Source organism: Brachionichthys hirsutus, unplaced genomic scaffold (assembly GCF_040956055.1).
Source record: "Brachionichthys hirsutus isolate HB-005 unplaced genomic scaffold, CSIRO-AGI_Bhir_v1 contig_987, whole genome shotgun sequence".
NCBI classification, from domain to species: domain Eukaryota; kingdom Metazoa; phylum Chordata; class Actinopteri; order Lophiiformes; family Brachionichthyidae; genus Brachionichthys; species Brachionichthys hirsutus.
Genome location: NW_027180338.1, coordinates 254,528 through 264,312, shown reverse-complemented (window position 1 = coordinate 264,312; position 9,785 = coordinate 254,528). Strand labels below are relative to the sequence as shown.

The following is a 9,785-nucleotide window of genomic DNA, read 5'->3' as shown; positions in this document are numbered from 1 at the left end:
ATAGAACAGTCTGACATTCTCACTTCCTCACTGCAGCTGATGGGGAAGCTCATAATCATGAGAAATGCTGTGAGCGTAGCTGGAAGGTTCCATCAGGCGGCGGCGGAGGCGGCGGCTCTCTTCATGCAGGCATGCATATTCTTGTCTAACTTGAACGCAAACGTTCAGAGTTGTAGCAAACTGAAAAAGGACAGAATCCCAGCCAACAGCAATGCAATTAGCGCGTTTGCTAACACAATTAAAATGTGTGTGTGTGTGTGTGTGTTTTGTATGTGTGCGGCCCCACCCACACATTCACTTAGTCTGTGAAAAATAGGAATCGAAAAGGGAAGGAGGTCCACTGGGGTTTCACTGAAGACCCTGAGTGGCTACAAATAAAGCGACCGCCTTCTCACCTCATGTTTCACTGGTTCCTGCCACTGTAGGGAAGACTTGGGACGTCTTCTTCTGACAGACACCATTATGGCTTCTATAGTGGCCTCATCTTACTGTTAGGGAGACATGGCCAGCTATACTTGCAGTAGGAGGAGGTGGCACGAATGGTGTGGGTGGGGGGGGATCATCGGGCACAGCGCCGTGAGGTCTGTTTTTGGAGAAGATGGTGCAGGTAAAATTACTGAGAGAGATCTTTAAATGGATTATTCAAACAAGTCCTGCATTTGTAGCAGCCAGTGTCTAATATCACTTTGTCAAATGTGTTCCCTTTTATCAGTGAGGGATTCCTGAATCAAGAGCTGTCTTGGAAAATTTGTATCTCTGAAAAAAAGTCCTGTCAGGATGCAGTCACCACTGCTGAAATAGGTTCTGAGAACTGAAGAAGCCCCTTGGATAAGAGGGGAAATGTCTTCAAACATTTAAACTACCTTTTAGGCTGCATTGAGGCATCCAGCCTCTATGCAGAATCTCTCTTGTGTAAAACATGGTCAGCACACGTCCAACAAGTCCTTTACAAAAACTGTGTAAAAGCAATCAAAAAAGAAAGGGCAGTGTAACAGTGCACCCACTGCATGGACCAGCAAGCCGAGGGGAGGCTCTTCACTCTTTTGACAAATATTTTTAATTTGTTTAGTGAAAATATTAGTATTGGAATTTTTATTTATTTCTGGTGCAGGATACAAAAAAGCAAATCACAAAAGTGGCAGCTTTTAAACTTTAATTCTGGTGAAGTGAAGCTCACAATCCATGTAGAAAGAACACATTTTAGAGGAGAATAAAGCAGGTCAAGAAGCAGCTTCAGTATTTTGCTGTAATATCAGACAAAAGGACAAATTACTTTGCTGATTGATAAGCATTGCACTGATGTTTTTTAAAATCTTATTTATTTGTATTTCTAATTTTTGTATTTGAAGCACTTTCTTGTTGATATGTGAAACTGTACATTTGTGAATGTAATTAAAGTGTAAAAAAATCAAAAGGTCAAATCTTTTTATTTTAAGTGAAGGAACAGACGGAAGATTGATACTGTCATCTGTATCAATCTTCTCATGTGACTATCAGCTAAATTATTGGGTGTACTATTACACATCACACCTTCTACCATAATGGCTCTGTGTAAATCACACAACAGTGTTAGCACATAATCCTCACTGAAGGTGCACTTTGCAATGTTTGACAGCATGTTGCTAAACTTCAAGCGTGCCAATTATAATGCCGGCTTCACACCACAGGAGCTTAAAATAAATCCTCACGGATTTTGAAATTGGGTTTCACCACACACAAATTGAGAATTGCTGCAAATTATCTTCTCTTGAATCTCAAACATGCACTCAGTGCAATATAGAAAAATAATGTGCCTCACACACTGCAGGATTCAACGGAAATTCTCCTGCCAGAGGGAGCAGTGAAGGCGCCTCCTGACGTGACGCGATGCTGTTGTAGCAGTCGATCTGTCTGAAGTGAGAAAACAGAGCGAGGGAGTGTAATTGGGAAGACGACATAAGCCCGCAACACTCCCTGCATTATGTGTCCTACCAGAATGTCAGTAGTGACAGAAAAATACGTTGGTGATGCAGAAAGTGAAAGCCCCATTTTCTGGTTCAGACAGTTATTTAAAGCACCTTGAATAACCTTTAAAGGAAAAATCAGTCACCAGTGGACTGAACCTTGTCTCAACAGTCGACCCTGGCTGGATCAGCGAGCTTCTTGTCCATGGCATCGGTCCACGCGGTATGAAAGCAACAGGCTGAAGGAACAGGCACATTGGCCTGCGGGGAGTGTTCTCGCAGGGAAACATGCTTGTGACAGCTCAAACATGACAACAGTCACTCTGCTAAGTTTAGCAGGGAATCCAGGACAAGTGGATCATCTTTCAGATGCACACACAGACACACACACACGCTGAGTAACCAGTGAAGAAAACATTAACTGTCAAACTTGTGAATTGCGAACTTGATCCAGTTTAATTTTAAGTTATTTTGAGCACCCAAGCAGTTTCACCATAGCAGTATATTCCTTTTTAATTATCCACACCGTTTTCATATCCCAATTTCTCTCCTGACTCAGAGAGAATGGGGATGTAGGAATGGCTGTTTTTGTCCAATCAGGCAACCTCTTCAGAAAAGTTGTCAACAGGACACCTATGCATGAGTAGTTTATTTATATGAAGTGCAACTGTATGTGCGTTGATGCGTTGAACAACAAGGTCGGAAGGGAAGAGAAAACAGGAATGGAAAAACAGGAAATGGAGGTGTATAGGGAGAGAGCGACAAATCACTGGAGGTTAAGGATGGGAGGAAGAGGGGACTTAGTGTTGGAGAAGAGGATTTCACAAGTTAAATTTAAAGTCTAGATGTTGGAAGTGAAAGCTAGTTTCAAGCCCGTCTTTGATTCATTCTCAGTCTCAGACGTGTGAAGCAGTTTTAGAGGACAAGCTGTTCTGTCAGCTATTCCTTTGAGAGGAGAATGCACATTGCCGATCATCGCACTATCTCATGGAGGAGTGTGTAAACTCACTGTGGAGAAGCCTTTATGTGCCGGGTTGAAAATATCGTCAATGCGTTTATGTATGCAAGTAGAATTCAAAGCAGAAGCACAGTCCTATGACGGGCACAAATATTTGTTACAATGTCAAATATTTGTATTTCATGATCTTTACGATCTTTATGTTCATTTCTGTGTCACTCATCTCAATTTAGATAAGGAAATGACGGGACCATCCTTCTGTAAATTTCATGCTTTAAACACACCTAAACCAACAATGTTGCAGTAATAAAATACTTCCAAGAGCCACAGCCAAGCATCCCAGGTGCGTCGCTTTCTAACGACGAAGGAAAACACTCACACTGGAAGCTGGATTCTTGATTACATAGCTTTATCTCCGGTGGATCATTAACAATTTAATGCCAGAACACGCAAGGTAACAGAGGAAAAGATTGCCATGCACAGAAATCTCCAGCACGCACGCACGCACACACACACACACATGGTAGAGAGGGAAAGTGGCAAAACAAGGGCAGCACTGAACACCAACTCACCATGATGCTGAGTTTAAAGAAATATCAGTTTAAAGAAAATCTCACTTAATCTTCAGTCTGTGAAGCTTTTGTTTTTTTTAAAAAGACCTTGGATACAAAGTTGATAGCAACATTCTGAGGGGATTTTGAGCAGCACCTAACTCCCGCAGAAGACAACAGAGCATTCACCTCTTGGCTGGACTGTGACAGCACCCTGGCTTTGGCCCGACTTGTTGCCTCCAAAGCTGACTTGGCATCAAGTCGTTGGGAACACCTGGCCAGTGTTCCCCGCCTACCCGGCCACCAAGTGTCTGAGATCAGCAATCGCAGTGGCAGTTGTTGCAGACACGGAGGCTGCTGCTTCCCTGTCGGTCCGTTCCCAAAGTCATACTGTCTGTTGGTGTTTTCTTCTCACTGGCAACATGCGCCCTCACACACCTCTGATACTGACTTTCTCACCCCATTATTGAACCCGTTAAATAAACTCGTGTGTTGGGGCCTGCTAGCCGGCCGTAACAGGACTCTCACTGTTGACTTCCTTTTCCGATTAATAGATTTGAAAGGTCATAGATAAAAGACTATTTGCTTATTACCTTACTACATGTGTTTCAGAATCCACCGTGTCCAGTAATTTGCTGATACACAGTCTTTCCTTGGTGAAAGAAGCACTGAGATTAAAAAACAAAAGTATAGAGAAAATAAAAGTATAAGAAATGCCATTCAAATCATCATTTCAGAGTCCAACAGTGGGGACAGATTTTAATTTAAAGTAAGCTAAAGTAGTGTTAAAGCCTGTGAAGAAGCCTCTCGTGTAAATAGTCCATCTATCCATCCTATAATTGCTTATCCTTGGCAGCAACAAGAAGAACTATCTAAGCCTATCCCAGCTGGTGTAACGTGGACAAGTTCCATGCATAGAGAGACTAGAAACTATTCACACCATTAAATATGGAGCTATTCATTATCAAACATGCACACAATGCAGTTACCAACACACCTATTGCCAGTTTTTTAGGTCGTAAGAGGGAGCTAAAATAATATGCAAGTCCGCAGAGACAGGATTATGATCCATGCCCGGGATATTCTTCCCGGTTTAATATCAGCTAAGTTCAATTTAGGTGATCTCTTCAACTTTAATAATACAGAGTAATTTAATTTGCACAGCAGGAACAAAAGTTATTAAACAAACCGTGAAGCAGTGCAGTATTAGCTTCCAAAATGTGGTGAAATATATAATGAGCCATTAAAAAGAATTACTGACGTGCAGCACTATCTCAATATTGTGCTGGCCTGGAGTATTTTAAGATAATTATGAATCCATACTCTCTGCAGATGAACACAAGTGCAGCATAATGAACACCAGTCAAGTCATATTTGAATATATATGAGTTTGCATCACATTTTTTTTAGGCAACTAAAACCCTGACAGCATCAGGACCAGGAGACAGAGATGGAGTCCTCAACCCGTCTCTGGGCATTAGCGTCCATCAGTCACTAATGTCACGCTGCATACGCTGTGTGCTGTGAGGAGGGACTGTAATCTGCCTCCTCCACACATTGAAGGTTTGGGGGGGGGGGGGTATCCAGAGGGTCTTTGGAGAGCAGGATACAGATAACAGGGACGGTCTTCTGCTTTGTAACATCTGGTGCTCCTTGCTCTGGACTCCCGGCCTCCTGCTTTGTCCTGTAGTAGAGCTTACAAACTGCAGCAAATTACTGCTCTTGCTTCTTTCTTTCACTTTCATGCATAGGATGTCTGATGCCAGGCCGGGTATCGGACAGGGGAAGTTGTCCTCTGTGCATCTGACTCTCCTGAAGCTGCTCTGGCCAAGTTGTGGCGACAACGATGAAGACATGACATCGGAGTCGAACGAAGCAGACTGCCGTTCCCGCATGGAGCTGCTTGTACCATTTGAACTCTTCATCTGACCCCTGGGTTCAGCCATTTTTTTAGGAGATTGTGAAAAGTAACTGGAAGATGTGCTGTCGTCTTATTTGTGTATTTGACATCAAAATGACGTCACAATCATGTCTCTTCCAACATATAGAAATAAAAAGCAATACATTTTGTATAATCCAAGCTTGTGTCCTAAATCGACATGTCCATTTGATCTTCTGAGCGCTGAAATGACAGCCAGCAGCATGAAGTGGATCTTTCTTTCTCTAATCCCATTCAAGGAAATAATGTCCTTTTTTCTATTCAGCACCAAGGACAGCTGATGCCAATAAACACATGAGGCTCAGAGAGAGACATGTAGAGAGGGACATGGTGTTATTAAAGGCATTTCATGTGCTCATAATAGTTGATTTTGAAGGGGCATTTTCATTACCCTTTGGGGCTTCAGATAATTTACTCATTCATGCGGTTGCTTGCATTTTATTAATGTGTAAACAATATTTAATAAGAAACACAGATTAAATGAACCTTTGTTTTCTCTGTGTATTGTTGACATCATCCATTCTTGCTGAAATTGCTCCACGATACAATTCCAGAGGGGTAAACATTTTCCGATTAGTAGAATTGTTAAAACTGTGGCTAAGTTGGTAGAGTGATCGGTAGGTCAGTGGTTCGAATCCCAGCTCTGACTGTCCACATGTCGAAGTGTCCTTGGGCCTGGCAGCGCCTTGCATGGCAGCAGTCGCCCACTTGAGTGAACGTGTGAATGTGAGTCCAAAACTGTAAAGCGTTTTGGGCACTGCAAAGTATGGAAAAGCGCTATTTAAGTGCAGTCCATTTAACCATATAAGGCCAATCACAATAAATTGTGCTTTTCAATATGACTTCCCCTCTTCTCTGAAATCACGGAGCCATGTGGTCTTCGAGCACCGCCTTCCTCTACTACAGCGGCTTCGCTGCTCCGTCTTTCATTCCATCGCCCGCTGGGCTTACCCAGAAAATGCTTTCTCGGGATGGGAATCGTGAACGGGTTCTTGTTGAGAACCGGTTCCCAGTGTTTCAATTCCTTGGAATCGTTAGCATTTTTTTTTTTGCAGGACTGGAAAATGCAAAATGCTGAAAAGTTGACTTTACAGAAGTCAAATTCTCACAGGTCATCAATAATGAGAAAATGATGTCACACCTTATAGAATATGATTTAATGCTGTCAAATCACCCAACTGTCATTTAATTAGCTAAAACTTAATTCACAGTATAATACATTGCAAACTGCACAGTGAATTATAATACTGACTTGTACTTGTACACAGTCGATACTTGCATTTCTATGATAAAATATATTTCTACAAACATCACATTTTGAATGCAGGACTTTTATTTATAAGGAAGTATTTTCTAACATTAGCCTAAGCTTTGCTGTTTTTTTCTTCTCCCATAGCTTTTTTAATTCTTCTACAGCACAACTAATAAGTTTCCTGTCCTCAGCTGTGAAACAGCAGGCACACGGTCATTTAGCCTCAGTTCATTTCAGAGCTAGGCTTGTTTCATAACTCTTATCAGATTGGCCAGCTCATCTGCTCTGTGTCTGACAGCAGTCTTGTCACCCAGCTGTGATGCTCTCTGAGAAAAAGGTCTTGTAATCTTCTAATATCCATCAAACAGGAAACAGTCAGACCTTTAATTATGTTTATTAAATAAATGTACAGCCTACTGCATGGGATCTACCGAAAGAATACAAGACAATATGAAATGTAGCTGAAATGGCAACCAAGCCAAATCACTCCTGGCCGTTCAGGCATCCTCCTCTCGTGCTGGAGGAAACTGCTTGATCATATCTTCGTGGCCTCAATCGTGCCAAAAGAAAGATGAAGGTTCGCCTTTCGACAAGATCGATGACGATGCCGAGAGACTCCAGAAAATTGACAGGATTCTATACTGGAGTGGCTGAACAGCTAAAAAAAAATGACAATGCATTTTTTTCTGCTTTGTGTCACATTCCTGCATTGTTATTACATCTACAGTATATATACCTACAAACACACACACACACGCAAGCACACACATACACAACCAATCTAAAAGTGGCAGCAGTCCAAGCAATAAGCAAGTCATAATGGAGTTTGTAATGAAGGTAGTCACCACTCATTATCCCGCTCACACCGTCAATTTCAAGTGTGTGTGTGTGCTTGTCCACACATGCTTTAGAACCTGGCAGTTTGCAAACAAAAACAAAAAAGAAATCCAATTCATAATGTCTGACAAGATGATGAACGTCAAGGGCAGGACCAAAAGAGACAGAAAATATTTTTCCCCGAAGACACTCATGTCACATGACTTTCACTGTCGATAGCAACCACATATAATAAGAGTGTTTAAGTTATTCAATTCATAATAACACTGCATTCAAAAAAGGTTCAAACAAAGAGAAACCGGTTATGAATTGAGGGGAACTTATATATATCAAAAAAGAGAAGCCAGAACAAACACGAAATGCAGATCCATCTCAGTTACAGGAGTAAACTTATGGAATAGCCTGGATGAGACATTAAAGAACTCGACGACAGTACAATCATTTAAAAAAAGGTTTAAATCCAATGTAATTACTGGTTATGCAGCACTACACACCTAAACTGTCTGTTTTTCATTTTGCTTTGTTTCATTTTGTTTTTTGTTTTTAAAATATTTTTTTGTTTTTGCACTTTTGGGTTTTTTTGCTTTCTGTTGTTGCTGGTTGTTTTTTACATTACAATGATTGAATGGACCATACTCAACTAAGGAAATGGGCATATAACGAATACAGATTTATTTTGTTAAAATTTATATAGGAATTATATATATTTTGTTTATTTTGTATGTTACTAGGTAAGTTGGGTGTTTTCATTCAAGATATAATAAGGGTTGGCATAAATAAGTGTTTCACTTCCGCCAATACCTTTTCAGTCATTGTTATGTTGTTGATTTTTTTTTTAAATTCCTTGTTCTCATTTAAGATACTGACTGAAATAAATTACTACTACTAATAAATATTTTAATCAGATTTCTTTCCACTACTTTCTTAGTTTTTCCACACTTGTCTCAACATGTTTTACTGTTTATTGATTTTATTATATTTTTTGCATTGCAAATGCTGCTGCTTATGTGTTTGCTACAATGGCTAAATACTAAATGTTTTTACTGCAAAGCACTTTGTGAAGTCCGTCTTGAAAAGTGCCTTGTCCAGGGAGTGCCCCGCCTCTCGCCCGATGACTGCTGGGATAGGCTCCAGCATAACCCGCGACCTGATAACGGACAATGCGGTTCGGAACATAAATTAATTTCAATATTCCGAGTACCTAAAAATTGTACTTTCATCACTGGTTTCATATTAGTATAATATAAATGTAACGCAATATAAATGTAAGCAAAATACATGCTTCCTCCTAGATCGGATATAATTGTGTGTTGTTTGTTAATTTTTTGAAATTGTTTTCCCATCTTCACATCTTGATGTTCAGATTCGGTAGTGATAGCAGTTCAACCAGGAAAGACAAGTGAGTGAAGCAATGCTAATTGATTATTGCAGCAGATGATATGTGATTTGAAGAAATCTTTAGCACTAGACTCATAGGGGAGATTGGGATCAAAGGGCATCAGCCATGAGCAAGAAAACGAACCCCTCTCTGGTTGTGGCGGCTGATGACTCTGCTCAGACTGATGTGGTAGAAGTTGGTGAGCCTGTGGGCAGTGGACCGTCTGTACAGAAAGATCTCTGTTAGCCAGGTGATTGGCTAACAGAAATAGCGTGCGCTATTGGGTAGATCTAACCCCAGACAGTGACAGCAGGAAACTAAGTCATGATTGAGATGTGTAAATGACAGGAATGTATGAGAAACAAACGATGGCTTTGAAAGGAAAAGTCTTCCATCCAACATGCACAACACTATTAATTGTATCAACTCCTGTGTGTGCATGTGTGTGCATGTGTGAGCGTGTCTCTACGTGAGTGTGTTTGTGGGCATGTGTCCTTCCGCAAGCGCTCTCTAACTGGTTGCAGCTGCCTTTCATTCTGTTGCAACTTTCCATGCCCTTTCTGATTTTTTTTCTTCTCTTTTCTCACACACACACACACACACCTACACACGCACACACACACCCTTACACACACAGGAACACATGCTTTTGTATTTGGACAAGCATCAACAGCCCGGGTGCTTTCACACACATTTTTGGCTAACAGTTAAGAGTGAGTTATTCTTACCTGAACAGCAGTGATTGATCAGTCTGGATCTTCCTCACAAGTATGCCGGCAGATGGTATGAATACAGCTGAAGGATAAATTATACCAGTCGCACTATGGTGCAGCCAAGAGACAGTGATTTCTTCTAATGTGTTTACTTTACTTCCACTGTTGAAAACATGTGCTGGAAGCTGCTATCCCTTTTTAGAAGATGCATCTT

At 41.0% G+C, this 9,785-nt stretch overlaps 1 long non-coding RNA gene across 1 annotated transcript; it reads right to left on the bottom strand.

The window, feature by feature from the left end:
* Window positions 1-463: 463 nt before the first annotated feature.
* On the bottom strand, window positions 464-2,154 carry LOC137913678 (uncharacterized). The gene is made up of 3 exons (XR_011106376.1): window positions 1,972-2,154; window positions 1,799-1,890; window positions 464-583 (listed from the first exon to the last, which is right to left on the bottom strand). It is a non-coding gene; the product is annotated as an uncharacterized lncRNA (long non-coding RNA).
* Between the last annotated feature and the right edge of the window lie 7,631 nt (window positions 2,155-9,785).